Below are 27966 nucleotides of genomic sequence, written 5' to 3' on the forward strand. Positions count from 1 at the left end.
TTTTATGTGTTAAGACTTCTCTGAATTTTTTTTAAACAGGTATGCTTCATTAACTTACCACACTTATTGCCACTTTAAAGATTTTATTATTCAGATTATATAAAGGTAGCCATTTTACTCTAAGTAGTTATTGCCTATATTGTCTTTGTAAGGTGGCATCTTGGAAGGAGCTAGATTGCTTCATTTAATCTTAATATAGCATTCATCCATGTAGTTTATAATTCTTGAAATAAAAGTCTATAATAAAGAAAATGAAAATTTTTTACTATAAAAATGTCTTTATTGCTGATTAATTTATTTGAAAACACTTTTTTCTTAATACCTACTGTGTTTCAGGCATTGTTTTAGGCACTGGAGATACAGTTATGAAAAAATAGGCAAATCTTTCCTCATAGGATGTTTAGTCAATGAATTATAGTACATAGGTTATAATATGAATGGTTGTATTATTGACATCATTTTATAGGTGCTGTGAACAGTAGCCACAGGACTGGGAAAAGTCAGTTTTCATTCCAGTCCTAAAGAAGAGCAATGCCAAAGAAGGTTCAAACAACCATACAATTGAACTCATTTCACAATGCTAGCAAGGTTAACTCAAAATCTTTCAAGCTAGGCTTTAGCAATACATGATCCAAGAACTTCCAGATGTACAAGCTGGATGTCAAAGAGGCAAAGGAGTCAAAGATCAAATTTCAAACATTCTTTAGATCATGGAGAAAGCAAGAGAGTTCCAGAAAAACATCTACTTCTGCTTCATTGACTATGCTAAAGCCTTTGACTATGTGGATCACAACAAACCGTGGAAGATTCTTTAAGAGACGGGCATACCAGATCACCTTACCTGTCTCTTGAGAAACTGGTATTTGAGTCAAGAAGCAACAGTTAGAAAGGGACATGGAACAACTCATTGGTTTAAATTGGGTAAGGCATATGACAAAGCTGTATATTGTTACCGTGCTTATTTAACTTCTATGCAGAGAACATCATGGGAAATGCTAGACTGAGTGAATCACAAGCTGGAATCAAGTTTTCTGGGAGAAGTATCAACAACTTCAGATATGCAGATGATACCAGTCTAATGGCAGAAAGTGAAGAGGAACTAAAGAATTCTTGATGAGGGTGAAAGAGGAGACTAAAAAAGCTGGCTAGAAAGCCAGCACTCAAAAAAATAAGATCATAGCATGTGGTCCCATAACTTCATGGAAAATAGAAGGGGGAAAGTGAAAGAAGTGACAGATTTTCTTTTCCTGAGCTCCAAAATCACTGCAGATGGTGACTGCAGCCATGAAATTAAGAGACACTTGCTCCTTGGAAGAAAAGCTATGATAAACCTAGACAGCATATTAAAAAGCAGAGACATCATTTTGCCAACAAAGGCCCGTATAGTCAAATCTATGTTTTATCTAGTAGTCATATATAAATGTGAGAGTTGTACCATAAAGGAGGCTGAGCACCAAAGAATTGATGCTTTTGAACGATGGTGCTGGAGAAGACTCTTGAGAGTCCCTTGGACTGCAAGGAGTTCAAACCAGTCAATCTTAAAGGAAATCAATTTGGAATATTCATTGGAAGGACTGATGCTAAAGCTTAGGCTCTAATACTTTGACCACCTGATGAAAAGAGCTGACCCATTGGAAAGACTGAAGGCAAAAGGAGAAGGGGGTGGTAGAGGATGAGATGGTTAGAGAGCATCACCAACTCAATGGACATGAATCTGAGCAAACTCCAGGAGATAGTGGAGGACAAAGGAGCCTGGCATGCTGCAGTCCATGAGGTCACAAAGAGTCAGACATGACTTAGTGGCTGAACAACAACAAATGTGATCAGCTTATAAATAACATTTGTTGAGAAATTCTCATATGCTAGGCTTTGTTAATCATGTACGGATTACCTTATTGTCTTCACCTGGGAAGGAAGTATTATCATCAGTGAGAACTAACTCATTGGAAAAGACCCTGATGCTGGGACAGATTGAAGGCAGGACGGTAAATAGGTGACAGAGGATGAGATTGTTGGGTGACATCACTGACTACATGGACATGAGTTTGAGCAAGCTCTGGGAGTTGGTGATGGACAGGGAAGCCTGGTTTCCTGCAGTCCATGGGGTCGCAGAGTCAGAAACGACTGAACAACTGAACTGATGTGAAATTTGGTATTGCATAAAAATGATAACTAAAGGAAATATTCTCTAGTTACTCAGATGTATTTCCCAGTAATCTTCATTGGTTCTGAAAGCTGCCTTTTTATTTCCTCTTCCTTTTCTTTTCCTCATTCTCTCTGGCCATTTTGTCCTGCCTCCTACTTTCTCTTCCTTGTCCCAAATTTTCTTTTCCTGTCTTACATAGAATTGCAGAATATTGGGGCTGGAAGAAACTTTGAGGGACATCTATTTAAAAGTTTTATTCAGTTTTGAAATCTCTTTCACCTTGTTGTTGGAGCAAAGATTTTTGTCTAGGCTTTGATAGAAAAGATATAGTATTTGAAGGACAGTAGCCTCTAAAGACTGCCATAGTTAGAAAGTAATTTTCCATATTTAGTTGAAACTCATTTTATATACTTGCTAGATGCTGTTCCCATTTTTGCCTTTTAGATGAACAAAAGCAAGTTTTATTTCTCATCTATGTGATAAGTTGGGCAAAAACCTAATCACAGGGCCACATCTAGCTGCAAAGGAGGCTGGAAAATGTCACCTCTAGCCAGGCAACCACAGGCCAGCTAAACTCTATTGTATCTATTTTTAAAATATAGCAAGAGAGGATAGATATTGATGGATAGTTAGCAGTCATGCTGCATGTGTGAAACATAGACATCATGTTCTGTGTTCTCTGATGTGATGGTCATTAGACATGGCCACTAGAGGAGACCCAGGAGAAGTTCAGAACAATAAAGTTTCTCATACTCATTGGTCCTAGAAACAGAAGACATGGCATACCATGAAGAGCAACATGGGAAAGCACTGGCATGGGTCAGCAGCCAGAAGGGGTGGGGGGTGGGTGTTGTAGATTGGGATTTCCTGAGAAAAAGTCAAGGCAGGGTAGTGTAAACAGGTCAGGTTTGGCTAGTTTGGAAAACTTTTCCAGGCTGTAAGCTATAAGGGTGGTCCCTAATTACCTGATACCTGGGACTGGGATGATTAAAGCAGAGGAATACTGCCTCCTGGGTGGTGTGGCCAGACAGAGAGAGTGAAGTCTCTGGATTGATTACTTTACATATCAAAGGCAAGCTGGGAGCAAAATGAGGTATTATTACCTCATACCTGTTAGAATGGTTGTTATCAGAAAAGACTAGAAATAACAAGTGTTGGCAAGGATATGGAGAAAAAGGAACCCTTGTGTACTTGTAGTGAGAATGTAAATTGGTACAGATACTTTAAAAACCAGTATGGAAATTTCTCAAAAATTTAAAAGTAAAACTACTATATGACTTAACAATTCCACTTCCGCTTCTGGGTATTTATCTGAAGGAAATGAATAAAACTGATTTGAAAAAAATTCTGCACATGCATGTATGTGTATGTCCCCATGTTCATTGCCACATTATGGTAGCCAAGACATGGAAGCAATCTAAATGCCCATTGATGGATGAAAGAAGATGTGGTATATATCTACAATGGAATATTATTTAGTCATAAAAAGAATGAAATCTTACCATGAATGGACCTTGAGGACATTATATTAAGTATAATGAGTCAGGCAGTGAAAGACAAATACCTGATGATAAAATATTGACCTATCTATCTATCTAGATGGAAAGATGGAGAGAGAGAGAGATAATCTAAGCTCATAGATACAGAAAACAGATCGGTGGTCTCCAGAGGTGGAGAGTAGGTGAGGTGGATGAAATGGATGAACTGTTTTTTTTTTTTAAGTTCAAATAAATTGAATGTTTTTTTTTTTAATGAAGAAAAAGAACAAAATCATATTAAGATGCACTTTTGTATTTATTTTCTAAAAAGTGTGAATTCATATGCCTTAGATTGTAGAGTGTCAGTGAAGTGGTGGAGAAATGTATAAAGCATATACAATTTTAAAGAAAACATTATTTTTACCAGTCGCTATAAATGATTTCTGCTGGTCTTCCAGGTATCTCAGTGGTAAAGAATCTACCTTCAATGCAGGAGACATGTGTTGGATCTCTGGGTTAGGAAGATCCCCTGGAGAAGGAAATGGCAGCCCACTCCAGTATTCCTGTCTGGGAAATCCCATGGACAGAGGAGCCTGGCAAACTACAATCCATGGGGTAGCAAAAGAATCAGAAATGATTTAGCAACTAAGCAACAACAACAAATAAATGATTTCTTAAAAATATAAATAGTACACAACACTATAAGAATTAAATATGTAGGCCAAATAGTGCTAAATTGAGAGTCTTTCTTTTTTGTCCATTATTAGAAGTGAGCAAGTAAAATTTAAAGGAATTAAGTATTAAAATTCTTCAATTTAATTTATTAATGTTACAATGTTGAATACAAAAAATCTAGTTTTAATTTCTAATTTTAAAGACATCATTACCAAGAACCTGAATTCTTAAAAGATACTTCTAAGATATTCATTCCTTAACATTGTTGATGAGGCAGTTTCTCTTTTTACCTTGTAAACATGACATTGGGCAAGTATGTACTTAATTCATACTTTGGTTGAAATGCACACATCAGTGGAGAAATAACTCCAGAAAAAAATGAAGGGATGGAGCCAAAGCAAAAACAATACCCGGTTGTGGATGTGACTGGTGATAGAAGCAAGATCCGATGCTGTAAAGAGCAATATTGCATAGGAACCTGGAATGTCAGGTCCATGAATCAATTGGAAGTGGTCAAACAAGAGTTGGCAAGGGTGAACATTGACATTCTAGGAATCAGTGAACTGAAATGGACTGGAATGGGTGAATTTAACTCGGATGACCATTACATCTACTACTGTGGGCAGGAATCCCTCAGAAGAAATGGAGTAGCCATCATGGTCAACAAGAGAGTCCAAAATGCAGTACTTGGATGCAATCTCAAAAACGACAGAATGATCTCTGTTTATCTCCAAGGCAAACCATTCAGTATCACAGTTATCCAAGTCTATGCCCCAACCAGTAATGCTGAAGAAACTGAAGTTGAACGGTTTTATGAAGACCTACAAGACCTTTTAGAACTAACACCCAAAAAAGATGTCCTTTTCATGATAGGGGACTGGAATGCAAAAGTAGGAAGTCAAGAAACACCGGGAGTAACAGGCAAATTTGGCCTTAGAATGCAGAATGAAGCAGGGCAAAGACTAATAGAGTTTTGCCAAGAAAATGCACTGGTCATAGCAAACACCCTCTTCCAACAACACAAGAGAAGGCTCTATACATGGACATCACCAGATGGTCAACACCGAAATCAGATTGATTATATTCTTTGCAGCCAAAGATGGAGAAGCTCTATACAGTCAACAAAAACAAGACCGGGAGCTGACTGTGGCTCAGATCATGAACTCCTTATTGCCAAATTCAGACTTAAATTGAAGAAAGTAGGGAAAACCGCTAGACCATTCAGGTATGACCTAAATCAAATCCCTTATGATTATACAGTGGAAGTGAGAAATAGATTTAAGGGCCTAGATCTGATAGATAGAGTGCCTGATGAACTATGGAATGAGATTCGTGACATTGTACAGGAGACAGGGATCAAGACCATCCCCATGGAAAAGAAATGCAAAAAAGCAAAATGGCTGTCTGGGGAGGCCTTACAAATACCTGTGAAAAGAAGAGAGGCGTAAAGCAAAGGAGAAAAGGAAAGATGTAAGCATCTGAATGCAGAGTTCCAAGTAATAGCAAGAAGAGATAAGAAAGTCTTCTTCAGCGATCAATGCAGAGAAATAGAGGAAAAGAACAGAATGGGAAAGACTAGAGGTCTGTTCAAGAAAATTAGAGATACCAAGGGAACATTTCATGCAAAGATGGGCTCGATAAAGGACAGAAATGGTCTGGACCTAACAGAAGCAGAAGATATTAAGAAGAGGTGGCAAGAATACACGGAAGAACTGTTCAAGAAAGATCTTCACGACCCAGATAATCATGATGATGTGATCACTAATCTAGAGCCAGACATCTTGGAAAGTGAAGTCAAGTGAGCCTTAGAAAGCATCAGTACGAACAAAGCTAGTGGAGGTGATGGAATTCCAGTTGAGCTATTTCAAATCCTGAAAGATGATGCTGTGAAAGTGCTGCACTCAATATGCCAGCAAATTTGGAAAACTCAGCAGTGGCCACAGGACTGGAAAAGGTCGGTTTTCATTGCAATTCCAAAGAAAGGCAATGCCAAAGAATGCTCAAACTTCCGCACAATTGCACTCATCTCACACGCTAGTAAAGTAATGCTCAAAATTCTCCAAGCCAGGCTTCAGCAATACATGAACCGTGAACTCCCTGATGTTCAAGCTGGTTTTAGAAAAGGCAGAGGAACCAGAGATCAAATTGCCAACATCCTCTGGATCATGGAAAAAGCAAGAGAGTTCCAGAAAAACATCTATTTCTGCTTTCTTGACTATGCCAAAGTCTTTGACTGTGTGGATCACAATAAACTGTGGAAAATTCTGAAAGAGATGGGAATACCAGACCACCTGACCTGCCTCTTGAGAAATCTATATGCAGGTCAAGAAGAAACAGTTAGAACTGGACATGGAACAACAGACTGGTTCCAAATAGGAAAAGGAGTACGTCAAGGCTGTATATTGTCACCCTGCTTATTTAACTTATATGCAGAGTACATCCTGAGAAACGCTGGACTGGAAGGAACACAAGCTGGAATCAAGATTGCCAGGAGAAATATCAATCACCTCAGATATGCATATGACACCACCCTTATGGCAGAAAGTGAAGAAGAGCTAAAGAGCCTCTTGATGAACGTGAAAGAGGAGAGTGAAAAAGTTGGCTTAAAGCTCAACATTCAGAAAACAAACATCATGGCATCCGGTCCCATCACTTCATGGGAAATAGATGGGGAAACAGTAGAAACAGTGTCAGACTTTATTTTTTTGGGCTCCAAAATCACTGCAGATGGTGACTGCAGCCATGAAATTAAAAGATGCTTACTCCTTGGAAGAAAAGTTATGACCAACCTAGATAGCATATTCAAAAGCAGAGACATTACTTTGCCAACTAAGGTCCATCTAGTCAAGGCTATGGTTTTTCCTGCGGTCATGTATGGATGTGAGAGTTGGACTATGAAGAAGGCTGAGAGCAGAATTGATGCTTTTGAAGTGTGGTGTTGGAGAAGACTCTTGAGAGTCCCTTGGACTGCAAGGAGATCCAATCAGTCCATTCTGAAGGAGATCAGCCCTGGGATTTCTTTGGAAGGAATGATGCTAAAGCTGAAGCTCCAGTACTTTGGCCACCTCATGCGAAGAGTTGACTCACTGGAAAAGACTCTGATGCTGGGAGGGATTGGGGGCAGGAGGAGAAGGGGATGACCGAGAATGAGATGGTTGGATGGCATCACTGATTCGATGGACGTGAGTGTGAGTGAACTCTGGGAGATGGTGATGAACAGGGAGGCCTAGCGTGCTGCGATTCATGGGGTCGTAATGAGTCGGACACGACTGAGTGACTGAACTGAACTGAACCTGTATGAAAGGCAGTAAATAAACTGAGGCCAAACTGATCCTGATACTTTGCCATATCTGACTATTTTGTGAGCAGAACACTTTAGCATATTTTGAACAGTGTGTTAAACATTATTAACATGAAGTTATATAGTGTTAGTCGTTTAGTTGTCCGACTCTGTGACCCCACTGACTGTAGCCCACCAGGCTCCCATATCCATGGAATTCTCCCGGCAAGAATACTGGAGTGGGTAGTCATTCCCTTCTCCAAGGGATCTTCCTGATCCAGGAATCAAACCTGGGTCTCTTGCATTGCAGGCAGATTCTTTACCATCTGAGCCACCAGGGAAGCCCAGAATCTATATAACTGGTCCTGAAATTAATATTCTTTTATCTGACAATTACTCAATTAATAGAAACAGCTGAAAATTTAGGTGAAGTTTAGAGTGATGGCCATGTTTAGCATACTTTCAATAGTAGGTTGAAGAAATTTATGAAGCCTACACAAATGGAGAAAGAGAAACCTCTTTAAACTGTGTAAATGTTAAGGGTTCTGGTTCCTACTGTCACTCATTTTTAGCTTTAGTCTATTAAGTAGCCTGCAGTTTTCTGAGAATGATATACTGGAAAATATAGGTAAAAAATTAAAATTGGATGACATTTTAACTTCAAAATGCCTGAACTGTCAGCCTAATTTCAACTCTATCATTATGATTCTCTTTTTGTTTGCTTAGGCAAAGACAGCACCTGGTCCTACTGCTTTCCAACAATGATGCATTTGCAGTGAGTACTACAAATCTTTGCTCAATCAAATCAGCCTTTGTTTTTACAGTGACTATATTTTAAAATGTAGGATTAAATGACTTTGAAGATTAGAATGTTTATATATTTCATGTTTAACTTTTATTTTCTTCTCAAAGTTAGGTGAAGAGGAGACAAATAAGAGTTCAGAGGTTGAGTAGGGCTGAAGTGTATGAGGTTAATGTTTGTGTGTGTCTGTATATATGTATATACATATGTATATGTGTGTGTGTATGTATATATATGTATATATTATGTCATATCACTGGTGTGGCTGGTTTATGGGTGGATAATTAATATGGATCAGTAATTGTTATTTTACGTGTGCTCTTGCACATTGGATTTAATAGTGATCACTACTCTTCTGGGATTAAAGCTTCTACTCAGTTCTCTAAAAAGGAGCAGCAGAGAATACTGTGTGTTTAATTAGAAAATTTTCTGTAAACTGAAGACACGTTCGAATGAAGAAGGAGAAATTTTTTTAAGTGAATAAATTTCAAAATAACTGAAAACCACAGAAAATGATGACACCTGCCACTGAGATTTAACATTTCCCATGTAGATTTGACACATATTAAAAATAAATCCTTATAGACACAGCTGATACCCATCTCTTATCCCTTACCCTTCTTTCCCTCTTTTCTTCTTCCTATCTTTTTCAGTTTTTTTTGACTTTCACTATTCTCAAGTTGGTCTATATCATTTCCATAGCATTTTCTTGCCTTTTTAAATGTCTGTATCCATAGAAAATCTTTAAAAAATATTTTTAAAAGTTAAAAAAATGGTATATTCTTCTTACTAAATTGTGAAGAGGTGCTAATATGTTTTGTAAATACAATCTAGGGCAAAAGTCAAATATTTTCCAAATTCATATATTTTGCAATTTTTCAGTTTTAGTCTAATAGATAATATCAGTATGTTCCTCAATTGATGAACAATGAAGTGATTTCTCTTCATTTTTTAAAAGCAATTATATCAATAAAATAATTATTTGTAAAATGCACATAATTCAAAAATCTACTGAAAGGCTTATATGACTGAATACAATATACCTTTGATCCATTATTTCTCACCAGAGTCTTATTCCATTGGCAACTGCTTTCAGGAGTTTTAGCTCCTTTTCTTGTTTTCATATTTAAAATACTCGGTGTGTGTTTTGGTAATTCTTTTGAATCATTAAGAAAAGACACAATAGATGATGTATCTCTTTTTTTCTCTAATAGAAACACATTCAGACATAAGCTTTTTGTTGTCAAAGATATCTGAGTCCAAGAGTGTGTGCTAAAAAGGCCAGGATTAGAGTTTTGATGTGTATGTTGGCCAGTTATCCCATGTGGTCCATGACTATATATTACAACCCTAACTCTTGTAAGCTTTTCACCTGTGTATTCTATCGGTTTGAAACTTCAGAAAATGGGGAGGCAAGGAAAAAACCAGAAGCCTGTTGTAAAATTGCTAACAGGGGTAGAAATGTGGGACTGAGGAGCTGAAATAATGACCCGTCTATACAAAGTATAACACACTACTGAGGAATTCTTCTCCAACTCTAGAAACAAAATTCTTAGCAAAGGACTGAATCAATCCACTGTAGAGACAGTGGTCTTATCACTGGATTTTAGAAAAACTTGCTCACTCTACTGGGTTTTCCTGGTGGCTCAGATGGTAAAGAATCTGCCTTCAATGCAGGAGACCCTGGTTTGGCCCCTGGATCAGGAAGATCCCCTGGAGAAGGGAATGGCTACCCACTCCAGTATTCTTGCCTGGAGAATCCCATGGACAAAGAGTCTGGTGGGCTGCAGACCATGGGGTCACAAAAAGTCAGACACAATCAAGTGACTAACACTATTGGGAAGGCTTGTTTTACTTTGTTATTTAAATTTTGGAGCAAGTGGAAATAAAAAATGATTCAAGATCTATTGTTTAAGAAAAAGTCATCGGAGACTTTTTGAATTAGAGGACATTTGCATTATTGATCTTACATTGTAAAATATTTCCAGGATTGTTATTTAAACAATAGTTAGTAGCAAAATTTATACTCAGTTCAGTTCAGTGGCTCAGTCATGTCCAACTCTTTGCGACCCCATGAATCGCAGCATGCCAGGCCTCCCTGTCCATCACTAACTCCCAGAATTTACCCAAACTCATGTCCATCGAGTCGGTGATGCCATCCAGCCATCTCATCCTCTGTTGTCCCCTTCTCTTCCTGTCCCCAATCCCTCCCAGCATCAGAGTCTTTTCCAGTGAGTCACTCTTCGCATGAGGTGGCCAAAGTATTGGTTCAGCTTTAGCATCAGTCCTTCCAATGAAAACCCAGGACTGATCTCCTTTAGAATGGGCTGGTTGGATCTCCTTGCAGTCCAAGGGACTCTCAAGAGTCTTCTCCAACACCACAGTTCAAAAGCATCAATTCTTTGGTGCTCAGCTTTCTTCACAGTCCAACTCTCACATCCATACGTGTCTATTGGAAAAACCATAGCCTTGACTAGATGGACATTTGTTAGCAAAGTAATGTCTCTGCTTTTTGGTTAGCAATATTTAAAAAGAGTTAAGAAGGAAGTAATAATCTATTTTTAATGGTAAAATAATAATTTATTATCTGTCGTTTGTCATTTGAACCCTGCCCGTATATAGCTCTATGTTATTTAAACAATCTTTTTTTGTTGTTGTAAGAACAAAGAACATAGGGCCTACTCTCTTAAATTTTTAAGTGTATAATATGTTATTGTTGACTGTAGATACAGTGTGGTACAGCAGACCCCTGGAGCTTATTCATCTTGCTAAACTGAAACTTTATGCTTATTGCTAGTAATTCCCCATTTCTAAATCCCCCAGCACCTGGGTTCTACTCTTTGATCCTATGAAGTTGGCTATGTTAGATACCTCGTGTAAATGGAACCATATCACATTTGTCTTTCTGTGACTGACTTAGCATTATTTCACTTAGCATAATGTCCTCAAGATTCAAGATATGTTGTCACATATTGCAGACTTTCCTTCTTTTTAAAAGTCTGAATATTATTTTACTGTATGTGTATATACTACATTTTCTTTATTCATTCATGGAGGAGAATTATCTTAAGAGAAACAGCAAGGTGTACAAAAGATTGACTTACCTTTTGAATCTTCTTAGATCAGCTCTGTCCAGTAGAAATTTCTGTGATGTTGGGAAATGTTCTGCATATGCTCTGCCCTAAATGGTAGCCACTAGCCACATGACATGTACCTAGTGCAAATTTTAATTAATTCAGATTTAAGGTTAAATTGCTAGGTATGGCTGATCTCTACCATGTTGAACAGTGAAGTTCTAGGAAAAGTATCACATAGATAGAGGTATGGCATCTTCTCTTTTCTTTTAAATGTAATTGTGCTTTTTGATCTTTAATGTGTCTGAAAAGATATGAATATAGCTAGCATTCCAGTTGTGAAAGTGAAAAGGAGAAATAAGTTCTAAATGAAGTGTTTTAAAAAAATAATCTATGTGTTGTTTGAGAAATATTTAATACAAAATACGCTGCTGGTTTAACACCCTTAAATTACCTATATATGTGCACATAACTGTACAATATGGTAAAAAATTTGAAACTTTGTATTCATACTGTTATATAATATAAAGATATACTACTAACATAATACCATTAAATTGTGTGTATCTATACTCATAGGCTCATGATGTGTATTATATCTGATAAAGAATAAAAAAACTAAAATCAAATCTAAAAGATGTATCATTAATGAAAATTAAGGAGTAATTTGAAATTTTGGTGATCTTATGCACATTTATATTCTCTATCAATAAAGAAGAATTCAGAGTAATTAGGGTAGAGGTAAAAACAAGGGGGGTGTGACAGAGGGAAAGACCCATGAAACAACTTGGGTCTTCAAGACAGGATGCTGATTGATAAAGTGTGAAGAAAGGATAAAAGGAACAAAACAATCTTGAAATCTATCCTTCTGAGTATTTTGAGTTAGGATGAACCAGAATTGACAGAGGCCTGTTTCACTAATGAGAACTTAATTTTTTTTTTTTGCTGTTTTCCAAAAATAAAAATGCATTAATTGACCATTGATAGTCTTATAAAATGAGGTAGAATTTTCTACAAGGTAAATGATGCACATTGGAGTCAAATGGACAGGGGTACTAATTCCAGCCAACTCTGTTGCTTCCTTGCTGTGTGACTTTAGATTAGTGACCTAACCTTTCTGACACTCAGTTTCCTAATCTGTGCATTGGAGAGAATAAAACAATCACTTCAAAGGCTTTTAGAGATGATGAAATGAAACAATGAATGTCAGGCACTACATTAAACGTTTAATACGTAGAGTAAGCCTTCAAATGGTATTAACCACTGATGAAAATATTAAAAGGAATATAAATCAGAAGAAACAGCATTGCATGTTCCATGTGTTGCATTTCAAGTGTGGTGATGAAAATGTGACTTAGAAAATACTTACGGAAAAGAGATACTATCCAAATACAGATGAATGGAGGTATGGGAAACTCCTGAAGGAAAAGTGTGAAATTTATGAAATTTGAAGTAAGGAGGTTATTTTTAAAAATGTGAAATTTTTATTATAATTTAAAATCTCAGGAGAAAAGTTACTGAAATGGAGAAAATGACGCTTTAAAAAAAGAAGATTTATGGAGTGGGAAGAAAGCCTGAGTTGATGGGAAGTAGAAATGGAGAAAATGCTTATTGTAGAATGCCCAAATGCTTTTAGGCTTTCTGGGAACAAGGCAAAGATAAAATAATCCATCATGATCACTGATCATGGTTCTCCATAAAAGACCTGTTTGAAGGGTTTTTTCATACACTATAATATCCCAGTGATAAAAGAAGAAATTTTTAAGAAGTGGCAGGAAATAAAAAATCCATAAGACACATATATACGTTATTATCTACTGTATAAAGAGCTTTTTCCGAGCTCTCTCCATAGTGTATGGAGAGAGCTCCTTTTCCTTAAATGTATTTCTCAGAATCTTGTATTTTGATTTTTATCTATTGAAGCTATCTTGGTCAACAGACTTAATGGAATTTTCTCATTCTTCTTGATTTCTGTGCAGCATGTGACAATAGTGATCCTTTCTTTCTTCTTGAGATTCATTTCAGAGTTCTAGTTCTTTGATTAGTCCTTTGCGATCTTATTGTTTTCTTTTTTCCTGGTCCTCCAAGTATCTCTTCTCTTTGTTTCTGCTGTTAGATCTCGTGTGTTTTACATTCCCCGCTATGATCATCTGATCCTCTTCCACGCCTGCAACCTTAATTTCTATTCATATTTCTCTGCTGCTGCTGCTAAGTCACTTCAGTCGTGCCTGACTCTGTGCGACCCCATAGATGGCAGCCCACCAGGCTCCCCCGTCCCTGGGATTCTCCAGGCAAGAACACTGGAGTGGGTTGCCATTTCCTTTTCCACTGCATGAAAGTGAAAAGTGAAAGGGAAGTCGCTCAGTCATGTCCGACTCTTCGCGACCCCATGGACTGCAGCCTACCAGTCTCCTCCATCCATGGGATTTTCCAGGCGAGCGTACTGGAGTGGGGTGCCATTGCCTTCTCCGCATATTTCCCTAATATATGTATATCTGTGCCTAACTTTTCTCCAGAGTGCTAGTCCTACATTCCTAGCAAAGCTCACTGTGTGCATGTGGATATCCTGACAGCAAGTCAAAGTTAACATTCCTGAAACTGACTTATCAATTTCCAGGTTTTGGTTGAGCATCTCTATCTAAAATTGCCCCATTATCTTCTAAATCAAGCAGACAGGAAACTTCTGCCATCTTTGTTGCATCTCTCTTGCTTATTATGTACCATTAGTTGCCACGTCTTGTAACCTTGCAGAGTTTTGCTATTTAGCAACTGTGAAGTAGTGTGAATGACCACTGAATGGAATTGCTATATACTGAACCAAACAGCAAATAGTGACTAGAAGGTCCATTAGAACCCTAAGCATTCCCTGATAGTAGGTCAATCACTTGAGGGGATGAGTATTGGAAATAAAACTTGGCTGGACCATTAGAGTAGAAAGTTATGGAAGACAGAGAGAGGACAGGGCCACGGTCCAGGAAACTAGGCGTCCACGTAATCTCCAGCCTCTAGACAACTGCAGTGCTTGAGCATGCCTCTCAGAATAGGGTCGTCTGTGTAGCTTTGTTAGAGTTCTCTGGATAGCAGTGTCTCTGTAAATATTTTTGAATAACTTAACAGACTCTCAGTACTATTTGGATATGAATAGGATAAGAGGAAAACATTCAATTAAAAAGTTACAGATATGATTTCTTTAATTTTATCCCACCCTCACTATAAAACATTTGAAAGGAAGTGATTTAAAGAGCAAGCTGGGCCTCGTGAGTGGCCCAAATAACATATAGTGTAGTGCAGTATTTCATCACCTCCCTACTTTTTATAACTAGTGACTGCATTTTGTCAGCTGTTTTCCTAAACCATACTTCCTGGCATCTCAAGGTTACATTTTGGTCATTTGTTTTTTTGAACTGCCTGTCCTTCCCCAATGGGTTGATAACAATATAGAAAGGCCCATTTGTGCAGTGTCTTTTTTTTTTTTTAAGTAAAGCAAATGAATTTTTGCATGTTGCCTTACTGACAAGTTTGCAAATTGCCAATCTTTGCTCTTTTTTCTCCCTCCCAATTTTTCATAGTAGTAATTAAGGACTGTAAATTTCAGTTTATCACTTGTGTTAGGAATAGTAGCATAAATCATAGTAATAGCACCGTTTATTTCAGTAATGCCAGCCTGCCTGCAAATCACTTGTAAATTGGTTCCATGGCTGTACCTCTATCAAATTAATCAAAAACCACCTACTTACATTTCCTGAGCTTATTTCAAAGGCCTACTAACAGTGAAGAAGAAAGACCATTGCTGACCTTTCCATTTTTATTTATTTGTGAATTCTGAATGGCTCGTGCATGTATTTTCATTTTGAATCTTGGCGAACATCTAACTGAGCTTTTTATATAGTGCTTTTTTTTTTTTTAAATCGCGGGTTGGGATTTGTGCCCCAAGTAATTTACTTGCCAGATGGTCCTACTGTGGTTTATACATAGTCATAATAATGTTTGATTGGACATAAAATTGTTAACCATTAAAGAATTTGTGAGAAGTAATACTTTTCTGCTGGAAAAAGATTTTTCAATTGAGTATAATTGTTTTCAACTTTGGGAAGCTAGGCAGCAGTCCCTTACGTTTGCCCCCTAGTACCCAAGAAGGTGGTATCAGTGTGTTGTTCTGAATTTGGAGGGAAAAAAAGAATCTTTCCTTATGTGTTTTCCTTATATTCCTGCTTATGCTTTCTGGACAATAGCTTAGACAACTCCAGTCCACATGAGGCTGCCTCCAGTGTACTGTTTACCTAACATGCTGAGTTCTATCCTGGATATCCTGGTGTCTTCTTTGGGAATCTCCTGAGGTACATTATTCATGTCCAGCTTACTTCTTATTTATTGATCCTGCCCTAAGAGGAGAAAGAGAAGTTTAAATTTAGCAATAGCTTATTCTTACCCTAAGTCAAACATTCTTAGTGGAAAAATTACAGGTTATTTATTTTAATTTTACATTTGGAATTACAAGGATGAGATAAAATCAAATTCTAGGGCTCAGATAATAAAATATAATAATAAACATGGTCTATAACTTTATATGCATACTTTCCTTCTATTTCTGTTCTGATATATAACTTGGTTTTGAGAAATTATTATCTGTATGCAGATTCAATATTTCAGTGAGTTTTTTATTGTAGAGTCTAAGGTTAGCATAAGAAATCAAAAATAAGTATAGGGATCTTAACTTTCATAAACAGTTTGCTTTTGTATCTAATTTAAAAGATAAAGACAAATTTCCTATGAATTCTTATAGTTTTAGTATCTAGTTTTAATCTCCGTGTATTTTCCACACTAGTTTTTACTGTTAAATAGTCTATATTGAAGATTTCACACTTGGGAAGTTGGAATAATCTTTAAAGCAAATCCACTTGCTATTTTTTTCTCTTCTCCTTGGATGAACATGTAATTGGCAATACTTTGCTTCAAAGAATTTCTTTTATTAGAAAAAGAAGAGAGAGAAGCAACAGATGGCCTTGAATCTTGCTATTTTCTACAAGAAATTAAATAAATAAATATTTTATTTCTATATAGTAAAACCAGAAAGCCCAGAGTGAGTTTGATACATTTTGAAATACTGTTAAATAATTCTTTCAGTAACTGTTTTATCATTTAGTCCTATGTATGTACATATGCAGTAATTCTCATGGAGAAAAAAATCTTTGGAGAGCAGTAGATTAAAATATCAGAATATTAAGTAGAGATTTTAAAGAGTGACAATTATAATTATTATGAATTCTTTCATGTGTGTGGAAGAAGCTAGTATTGAAAGCATCTGAGAGCATACCCATGAAATAAATATTTGCTATCTGTAGATCCATATATTAAAACTATATTTGTAAATTTATTTATAAATATATATGATTAAAGCATATTTTCATTGTCTAGTTTTTTAGTAACCCACTTTGTCATATAAGTGTGAGAGAGAATAAATTAAAATAATTTAGCCACAGGAAATTTTTTTAGCCTGTTAGATTTACTTTATTTATGAGACTATAAGATATTTCAGTGTTGTTTCTTAAAGATAAACCCAATAAAATTAAATCTTGAAAGCCATCACATTTAACAATAAACCAGTGATTAACTGATAAGTTCTCAAAGACGGTGAAATAATGATCTTTCCTTCTATTCCTTTCACCTCTATTCTCTTATAAAATAAATCATTTCCAGACTGTCAACAAGCATGAGAAATTTCTAACTAAAGACCTTTCTCTCTCGAAGACACTGAAAAGAGAGGCTTAAAGTGAAAAGTGCCATAACTACAATAGTAAGTGCATTCTACCAAGAATGAATAAAAATTGCAAAGCTTGACAAGTGAAGAGAACTGAGGGGAATTCAAGTGACTAAACCTCAAATAAAGGATTATCCTTGTTTGTGAGGAATCTGTTCCAGTAAGAAATCAATCTAGAAACCTCACCATACAAAAAGAGCTGGGCAGTTTTCTGAGCTGTAGGGAAACTGCCACTGAGACCAGTCATCCTAACTGGACACTGATCTGCCTACAAGTCTTCAGGTTCCAGCAATAGACATCTGCCTTGGCCTTGACAGTTATTAGGCCTTAGGTCTATTTATTTAGACAGCAGCTGTCCTAAATCAATGACACTCACACAGTGATTAAAATAAATTTGGTACTATATTTTTTTACAGCTCTATTAACTTTACCATTTGACTTTCTGTTTTGTAAAAGGGGGAAAATGAAAATTGAGAAGTGTGCGTATACTGTTTAAGTGCATGCCAACCAGATTAAAATCCCATCAGCAGATGCAGAGAAAACTGAACCAAAGTGACAGATTTAACACTGCTGTCTGTTTGTGTGTCAGACAGAGTTAAGTGTTTTGCTGAATTCTTAAAATGGTTTGGCTCTGTAGTATCTAGCATAATCAACACTGAAAACTGGAGCCCGATTTCGTCTTACTATGTGGGAAAAGTCTATGTGCACTTGAGGATCAAGAAAGTTGCTATTGAAAGTGGTATGTTAAAAAAAATGGGTTTGATTAATGAAAACAAAGTTGGCTATTTGAATATATTTGTTAGGCAGAAATGAAATCATTAATTCATTTATTTACCAGACTTTCGCTGAGTACTTTTTATGGGTCAGATTCTGTTAGGGGAGGAAGAGACAAAGTCAAATAACATGTAGTCTCTGCTCTTTTGGAGCTTTTGCTACAGTGACATGTATCCACTTTTCCAAAATGTTTTGGTAATTTAATTAATTATTGATTGGATTTCTTAAAAACGAGTTTTCTCTGAATTTTTTTTTCTTTTTTTGGTATATGTTTTCTTTATATCTACTTTAAATATCTCTTCTTCTGTTTTGGAATAAAAATAGAGCAAAACAACAGAACAGAAAATGAAGCAAACACCACCAAGCCATGCTACTACACTGAGAATCTACAAAGGAAGGAATCCCACTAGCTCGGAAAGGAAGAAAACCTTTTTTCTTCTATATTAAAGACTGTACCTTTTCTTTGAGGATGGTTCTTTATGTTAGAAGTTCATTGATATATAAGTGTCACCTGCAAAATCTGCTGTATTGTTTAATGCCTTTCACATTTTTAGCTCTAGATTTATACAGTTTTTGCAGGCTCCCCAGGTGACTCCCAGTGGTAAAGTGTCTACCTACTGATGCAGGAGATGTGGGTTTGATCCTTGAGTGGAGAAGATCCCCTGGAGGAAGAAATGGCAACCCACTCCAGTATCCATGGCTGGGAAATCTCATGGATGGAGGTGCCTGGCAGTCTACAGTTCATAGGGTGGCAAAGGAGTGAGATATGACTCAGTGATTAAACAACAAAAATACAGTTTTGTAGCACACTATTATGCAGGTTTAAATAAGAAGAATTTGATGTCTTTATGAGAACCATTACAATCCTTCCCAAATTATAAACATTACTTTTTGAGGAAAGAAAATAGGCTATTAAACTGCACTGAAATCATCAATGTTAACTTTTAACTTTGCTGGCTTGGGTTTACCTGTATTTAGTATTATGAGTTCTACTCTGATTGAACACCCCTGACATCATATATGGGGTTTGACATATATGAGGATTCACAGGCTAATTCAGTTATTCAAATAATATTTTGTGAGTATTTACCATGTACATGGTGTTATTCTTGCGACTGGGGTTATATGTGTGAACAGGAGTCTAAGCTCTTATCTTCAATGAGCTAGCTCATATTCCAGGGAAAGTCCTGACTAGTAGAGTTCAGGTGGAGAAATTCCTAATGATTCTGTCCCACAGAATGAGTTATCTATCTTCAGGAAATAAAACACTGCAGTGTAGGACTTAGTATCTCATACATTTACTCTTTTAACTTATGCTTAGAGTGCACCTACTGTGTCCAAGGCTATATTCTAGGCATTGGATCCTCTCTTAATATTCAGATTTAGGACATCTTGAATGTCCCCTATGAACTTGTATTTTTATCATTACCTTACAATCATACAGTTTTTTTAATGACCACTTTAATCAGTTCATTTCGAATGTAAATAATCTTAGCTAGGATTGTAGTAAGAGCTATGTGGCAGAAAATTCTTAGTGGGAAGCAACAGCTAGGACACTATGATGATGCCTTCTATTATATGTTGATAATTGATAAAAAAAAAAAAACTGTTGTATGTATTTTCCTTTTTTAGCCATGCCACTTGTCTTGCAGGATCTTAGTTTCCCAACCAGGGATCGAACCCTGGGCTCCTGGCAGTAGAAGCATGGAATCCAAACCACACTGGGCTGCCAGGGAATTCCTTACTGTAATCTTAGTCAAGCAAAGTTGATGGCCAAGATGGTGTTTCAGGGGGAATACTGGAGACCTTACTGATTTTCTTGCTGAAATGATAATTCCCTCCTTAAAAAGAAACTGCAGGAATGCCTCCATTTGCATCTCTGGTTCTACTCAGATGCTTAAACAAGGACTTCCTTGAAATTATAAAAACGGTCACCATATACCTTGAAGAGATTGGCCTGAAATATTTTTGAGGACCAGATTTTAATCTGGTTTCTGAATCAAGTTTAAATTTTTCCAATTAAAAAACAATCAAACCATAGTTTGATCAAACCATAGTTTTTCAATAGGAAAAACTAGGGTTTGAGAGAGTAGGTGGCAAGCTGATGATGCTGAGGTTTGGGATATCAAAGGAATGCCTTTGTGATAGCATATAAATAGTACATTGGTTCCCTCTTCCAGCTAGTAGATGGAATCTTTTGCTTCACCACTCAGAGCAAAATTTAAAGAATTTAGCAGCAGAATATCTAAATGTTGGGAGGTAGCACAAGGGACAAGGGGGGAAGAGCACAGAAATGCCTACCTCAATCTATAAGTGTCTTCACAATTTTTCTTAGAATCTTGCCTTCTGCCTATTATAACAGGAAGATCGCTTGAAAGAGTCACTTTGGAAAGCAAGAAAGATGATACTGTGAACAATTAAGGATGTTAGATCAACCACGGTCATGTGGTTTTCTCTGTGAATAGATACTTCAGTTCAGTTGCTCAGTCATGTCCGACTCTTTGCGACCCCATGGACTGAAGCGGGCCAGTCTTCCCTGTGCATCACTAACTCCTGGAGACGCTCAAACTCATGTCCATCTAGTCGGTGATGCCATCCAACCATCTCATCCTCTGTCATCCTTCTCCTGCCTTCAATCTTTCCCAGCATCAAGGTCTTTTCCAATGAGTCAGTTCTTCGCATCGGGTGGCCAAAGTATTGGAGCTTCAGCTTCAGCATCAGTCCTTCCAACGAATATTCAGGACTGATATTTGCATGAAATCTTTCCCAGCATCAGGGTCTTTTCCAATGAGTTATTTCTTTGCATCAGGTGGCCAAAATATTGGAATTTCAGCTTCAGTATCAGTCCTCCGAATGAATATTCAGGGCTGGTTTCCTTTAGGATTGAGTGGTTGGATCTCCTTGCAGTCCAAGGGATTCTCAAGAGTTTTCTCCAACACCACAGTTCAAAAGCATCAATTCTTTGGCACTCAGCTTTCTTTATGGTCCAACTCTCACTTCCATACATGACTACTGGAAAAACCATAGTTTTGACTTGATGGACCTTTGTTGGCAAAGTAACGTCTCTGCTTTTAGTATGCTGTCTAGGTTGGTCATAGCTTTTCTTCCAAGAAGCAAGCATCTTTCAATTTCATGGCTGCAGTTACCATCTGCAGTGATTTTGGAGCTCAAAAATATGAAGTCTCTCACTGTTTCCATTGTTTCCCCATCTATTTGCCATGAAGTGATGGGACCAGATCCCATCATCTTAGTTTTCTGAATGTTGAGTTTTAAGCCAGTTTTTTCTCTCACTTCTCTCACTTTCATCAAGAGTCTCTTTAGTTCTTCTTCTTTTTTGCCATAAGGGTGGTGTCATTTGCTTACCTGAGGTTATTGATATTTCTCCCAGCAATCTTGATTCCAGCTTGTGCTTCATCCAGCCTGGCACTTCACATGATGTACTCTGCACAGAAGTTAAATAAGCAGAGTGACAACATACAGCCTTAACATACTTCTTTCCTGATTTGGAACCATGTTATTCCAAATGATGTTTGGAACAACATTGTTCCAAACAATGTTCTGTTGTTCCATGTCCAGTTCTAACTGTTGCTTCTTGACTTGCATACAGATTTCTCAGAAGGCAGGTAAGGTGGGCTGATATTCCCATCTCCTGAAGAATTTTCCACACTTGTTGTGATCCATACAGTCAAAGGCTTTGGCGTAGGCAATAAAGCAGACATGGATTTTTTTTCTGGAAAACTCTCTTGCTTTTTTGATGATCCACTGCTGCTGCTGCTGCTAAGTCACTTCAGTCGTGTCCGACTCTGTGCGACCCCTAGATATTGGCAATTTGAGCTCTGGTTCCTCTGCCTTTTCTAAATCCAACTTGAACATCTGGAAGTTCACAGTTCACATACTGTTGAAGCCTGGCTTGGAGAATTTTGAGCAGTACTTTGCTAGTGTGTAAGACGAGTGCAATTGTGTGCAACTTTGAAGATTCTTTGGCATTGCCTTTCTTTGGGATTGGAATGAAAACTGACCTTTTCCAGTCCTGTGGCCACTGCTGAGTTTTCCAAATTCGCTGGCGTATTGAGTGTAGCACTTTAAGAGCATCATCTTTTAGGATTTGAGATAGCTCAACTGGAATTCAATTACCTCCAGTAGCTTTGTTTGTAGTGATGGTATGATCTTAGCCATAGTCAGCTCCCAGTCTTGTTTTTGCTGACTGTATAGTGCTTCTCCATCTTCAGCTGCCAAGAATATAGTCAGTCTGATTTCGGTATTGATCATCTGGTGATGTCCATTTGTAGAGTCGTCTCTTGTGTTGTTGGAAGATGGTGTTTGCTATGACCAGTGTGTTCTCTTGGCTAAAATCTGTTAGCCTTTGCCTTGCTTCACTTTGTATTTCAAGGCCAATCTTGCCTGTTATTCCAGGTATCTCTTGACTTCCTGCTGTTGCATTCCAGTCCTCTATGATGAAAAGGACATCTTTTTTGGTGCTAGTTCCAGAAGGTTTGGTAGGTCATCATAGAACCATTCAACTTCAGCTTCTTTGGCATTTGTGGTTTGGCCATAGACTTGAATTACTGTGATACTGAATGGTTTCCCTTGGAAATGAACAGAACTCTTTCTGTCATTTTTGAGATTGTACCCAAGTACTGCATTTTGGATTCTTTTGTTGACTATGAGAGCTACTCCATTTCTTCTAAGGGATTCTTGCCAACATTAATAGATATAATGGTCATCTGAATTAAATTTACCTGTTCCAAACCATTTTAGTTCACCAGTTCTGAAAATATTGATGTTCACTGTTGCCAGTCTCTTGTTTAACCACTTCAGCTTCTAAGATACTTCAGTATATTCATTTATTATTTGGCCTAATGCTCATTAGTCATTCTACAAATGTTCAGCATTGTTAAGTGTTAAATGTGCTAGACAATGGGAACATGCTGGTGTACAGGGTAGACTTCCTCTTTGACCTTTTAGAATTATATTTTCTCATACAGAAGGGAATAACAGATGATAAATAAAAAGTTTGTTCAGCTGAACAGTGGTTTACTGGTGTAGTCTGAGTTCTAAACATTAATTTGTTTTTCTGTAATACTTTCAGAAAATAAAAAATGGCATCCTGTTCTTATCTTAGTAAATGGTAAAGAATCTCTTCTATGAATGTAGCTAAAATGTCAGCTCTGTGGGTGCAGGGACTTTGTTTTGTTTGCACCATATGCCCAGTTCCTTGAAAAGATCTATTGCATGGCAGGCACTTATTAAATACTCACTGTACGACAATCAGGAGCTTGATAAAGTCAGGAATTAATTTAAGCTTCTTGATACAGAAGCAGGTGGAATGAGAAGAATAATGGTATTCTTTTTGGATCCTAGGGGCTTCCCCAGTGGCTGAGGAGTAAAAATCCACTTGCAGTGCAAGAGACGTAGGTTTGATCCCTGGGTCAGGAAGATCTCCTGGAGAAGGAAATGGTCACCCACTCCAGCCTTCTTGCCTGGGAAATCCTATGGACAGAGAAGCCTGGCAGTCTACAGTCCCTGGAGTTGCAGAGTCAGACAAAACTGAATAACTCAACAACAATTTAGATCCTAAGATTTGTTGGTGTTCAGTGGGCTCATATCTTTTTAAAAAATATATATTTTTAAATGACTTTTGGAAAAATGACATCCCAAACAGTTAAAGCTTGGTTCTTACAGTAACACTTCTCATCTTCAAATGAATCCAGAAATTACAGCCATAATGGAGAACTTACAGAAATTTCTGTTTCGAAAGGAAGTCAGACAAGTTACTTAAGATTGTCCTAGGAGAAGAATAGTATATTGAATTCCAATAATTTCACAGTGGACCCTTGATCTTAAATGTTCTCCTTAAAAAAATTCTGAAAGGGAGACAACTATTGGCAGCACTATGGAGTTACAATAGAGCCAATTCCAGAGGGGTAAAATTCCTCACATACTTTCTTCTCCAGATTCAAAATAGACTGTCAAGAGAAATCACTATGACCAGCGGACTGTGTTTATCAGACACCATAGATTTTGGTTTCTGAATCTCTTCATAGAAATTGTCAGTTGTCCTGTGGACAACATTGTTACAGCAGTTCCCTGAAGAGGTTTTGTTTTGTTTTGTTTTGTTTTGTTTTAATTGAATTGTCTTGATCTCTGAGGGAATGGAGTTGGAAAGCAGAGAAGATAATTTGGCTCTTCACTATCACTATTTTCCAAATGGGTAATTTTTAAAATAGGATTGTCAGTGGTTCTGGCTGACTTAAGTTAATATTAGATTCTTCGTTAAGGGTTGACAGGAACTGTCTGGAAATGAAGGAAGTCTATGGAGAGATAATCTGTGTTAAAAAGGAATCCAATGTTCTCTATCTGAGACATGGATTGTTTCCAAAGCCTGTCTCTATTTTGCCTTATCCCTGTTAAAAGACTATATTAATACGCATTAATGAGGTGAACCATTTAAAAAGGTAAAAATTGATGTCAGTAGAAAATTACTAAAAATTACAAAACTGATAAAATAGTTATTGATGAATGCGTTATAATAGCCAATATAATAAATATAATCAGTTTCTGAAATAGTGACAAAGAATGAAATGACTAACTCAAACAGGTAGGGGCATATAAAATCCATTAGAGGTTATCTCCGTGATTCAGGTCAGGTTCATTTGGTATGGTGACTGCTACAGATCTCCATTGTCTAGGTTTGCCTGCCAAGGATTTACATAGATATTAATAACTAAAAGATACAGCTAATGAGCAAACAAAGTAGTTTCCCTTACTTTTCCTTAGAACTCCAAGCAAAGGTCTTCAGTATCATTATGCGCTTATAAAAATCAGCTCTTTGTACAATATGATCTGACATTTTATATATTAGTGAAAGTGAAAGTGTTAGTTGCTCAGTGGTCCCCTGACTCTTCGCGACCCCATGGACTATAGCCCTCCATGGAATTTTCATGGAAATTTCCATGGAATTTTCCAGGCGTGAATACTGGAGTGGGTTGCCATTCCCTTCACCAGAAGATTTTCCGGACCCAGGGATCAAACCTGGGTCTCCTACACTGCTGGTAGATTCTTTATCATCTGAGCCACCAGGGAAGCCAATAACAGACAATAAATATTTTCAACTTTTTATAAATAATAAAACTATGAGTGGGGTGAATACTCAATGGCATTACTAATGGGTTTTCAACTTAGGAGCCATGAGTTACAAGCTTGCCTTATAAAAAGCATATCATTTTTGTCTAATTTAAACTTAGGTTCTATTTGTTTAATACATTAAATCTGCCAGTTGAAAATTATTGCTTTTTTGATTATTAACTCTAAACTATGAAAGAAAGAACTGAGTTTACAATTTAAAATCAGCACTACCTGGAAACAGTGGGATGGGATTCTATTTCTTCCTTGGGAATATTTTCCACCTGGTATGGATAAAATGAATTCATATGCAATTCATGGATCAGGGATTAGAAGATTCAATACCACATGAAGAAACTGAGTATGGACAAGGCCTAACTTGTGAGTATGCAAATAATTTGATTATGTATTTACTTTCAGGTTTTATCTTTAATGAATTGTGAGAGGGAGATACGAGCTTTAACTACAACTCCTTAAGTTTTTTTTTTAATATGCCAGAAGAATTTTCATTGCATTTCTGGTGATTAAAATAAGAAGCTCTATTCACATATACTGAGATTTTTTCCAAATTTATTTAAAAACATTTTCTGGTTTATACTATGAGAGCTAATTGGAACTAAAAATGCCAAGGAAAATTTTAAATTATTTTGGCTTTCTAAATTATAGAATTAAATCTAACAAGTAACCTTTATGTTTTATATTATTTTATATTTTATAATATATTTATAAACATATATAATATGTTTATATTATTTTCTCAACCCTCCACAAGGGAAGCCCAACCCTTCATAACTCCAACCCAACTCCAAATATGGTTTACTTTTTGCAAATATTCCCTGTGTATTATATTTTATAGATATTTGAAACTTTTGGTATAATACCTGCTCATTTCAGATGCTACACATTTTAGGGGAAAGATGCTTTAAACATTCATCATTTTTTCACAGTGCCTAAAATTTAAAAACTACATATACATGTACAATTATAAATATTCAAGTATGTGTAATATAATATATATATTTTTGTGTTCTTTATATATAACACAATTGAATTATTTTTGACATTTTTGCTTGACCTGCTTTTTTATACTTTAACAACTCCATTATTTGCTTCAACTCCCACCTAATTGGAAATGAATATACATAGCAGTCAACTTGAATCAACTTCCTTCAGGCTGTGCTAGGCACTGTACAGGACTGTATGGTTTCTGTTTGCTTTTATGAATGATAATAGTCACATTGCCACTGGTAGTAAAAACTTGCATACTTTGATAGTACATAGGTAAAGCTCATTCTACAGGAGTGTTGTATGAATGAAACTATTGGATTGGCCAAAAAGTCCATTTGGGTTTTCCATACTGTATGAAAAACCTGAACAAAGTTTTTGGCCAACCCAATGCTTAGTTAGTATACAATTTGTCTGTGTGAGTTGAGTGAACGTGTTTTGTAGTAACCAGGGATTCACAGAAACTGCCAATAAGACATGAGAGGATACCCTTGTTGTTGCGTGGTAAACCTCAGATTCAGACCATCCTGACATATCTTAAAATGTGAATGCAACAAACTGATCATATAAAATTTTTTAGGTGAGATTTGAATTTTAAAAAAAGTGTGTATATAATCATTAATTAGCATAGAAATAATGATTTCTTACTCCTCAATGAATACTGTAGCAAGTTCTGTACATGTATACATGAGAAAAATATTTTAAAAATCAAATTCATTATTATATCATTTAAAAATAATATAACCAATGTATTAATGAACAGTTTTAAATTACTTTATTTATTTTAATTAGAGGCTAATTACAGTATTATAGTTGTTTTTGCCATACACTGACATGAATCAGCCATGGGTGCACGTGTCCCCCATCCTGACCCCCCTCCCCCACCTCCCTCCCCATCCCATCCCTCAGGGTTGTCCCAGTGCACCGGCTTTGAGTGCCCTGTCTCATGAATCGAACTTGGACTGGTGGTCTTGTGTGCATTTTTCTTTAAATTTAATTTAATGAATAATAAAAACATGGTGATGTCTTTAAAACTTAAAATTTGACTTTTTCTTTTCTATGTGACCTGAAGCCATCGCCTTGCGTATTTTAAAACTTTCAACCTGAAGTGGATTATGGGAGATGACTGGGGAGCAGCCAGACTCGGAGCTGTGGAAAGAGCTTTCCTGTGATCCTTTACCTTCTGACAACACAAGTTATAACTCATGAAGAAAGGCACTTAACACTCCATGTACCACCACCTTTTGGCCTCAGCTGGACAGCTGAAGTAAAATCATTGTCTGCTACCACTGTGAATGTTCCAACAACATGAAAGAAATAAATCATTTAATTGAACATGGCTTTTACGCTTTATCTTTTACTAATAATGATTTTTAAAAAAATAAATGATAAAAGAAAATAATCATTTGGATGTTTCTTTCCCATTAACTCATTCTTCCTGGCAAGTTTTCTGTTCCCTGAAATAGAGCTTTTGAAAATTAAGACAGATTATGGTATGTTTCTGTTAAAATGCCAGTCGTACATTGCATAGTGCTGAGACCTGAAGTAGAAAAATGAACTGCTGCAAATTTTGCCCTTAAGGAAAATAGTGCTTTTCTCAGTGCTTTGAAAATACTTCTCAGTGTTACACTTTAATATATTATTTATTTTCTAAATATGGCAATTTTCTTGTAGGGATGGCATTGCAGGTCATCTGTCAGAATAAATGCTAACCTAGCCTAAAATACTCTGAGAAATATTGGTTTAGTGGACTAGAATAAGTCCACTAGTCATTATATTATTAAATTATTGGGCACTTGTTGGATTCAGAAATGTTTTGTATGTTAAAAGTATATCTTTCTCCAGCCTCCAG

The 27966-nt window shown here is 36.7% G+C and overlaps 1 long non-coding RNA gene across 1 annotated transcript in view; it reads left to right on the top strand.

The window, feature by feature from the left end:
* Positions 1 to 27449, top strand: part of LOC108637878 — a 43843-nt gene extending 16394 nt beyond the window's left edge. Inside the window, exons 2-3 of the long non-coding RNA XR_001919390.1 lie at positions 8306 to 8354; positions 27187 to 27449. This is a non-coding gene — a long non-coding RNA (uncharacterized LOC108637878). The remainder of the gene's footprint in view (positions 1 to 8305; positions 8355 to 27186) is intronic.

This window comes from Capra hircus, chromosome 17 (assembly GCF_001704415.2).
Source record: "Capra hircus breed San Clemente chromosome 17, ASM170441v1, whole genome shotgun sequence".
NCBI lineage: Eukaryota > Metazoa > Chordata > Mammalia > Artiodactyla > Bovidae > Capra > Capra hircus.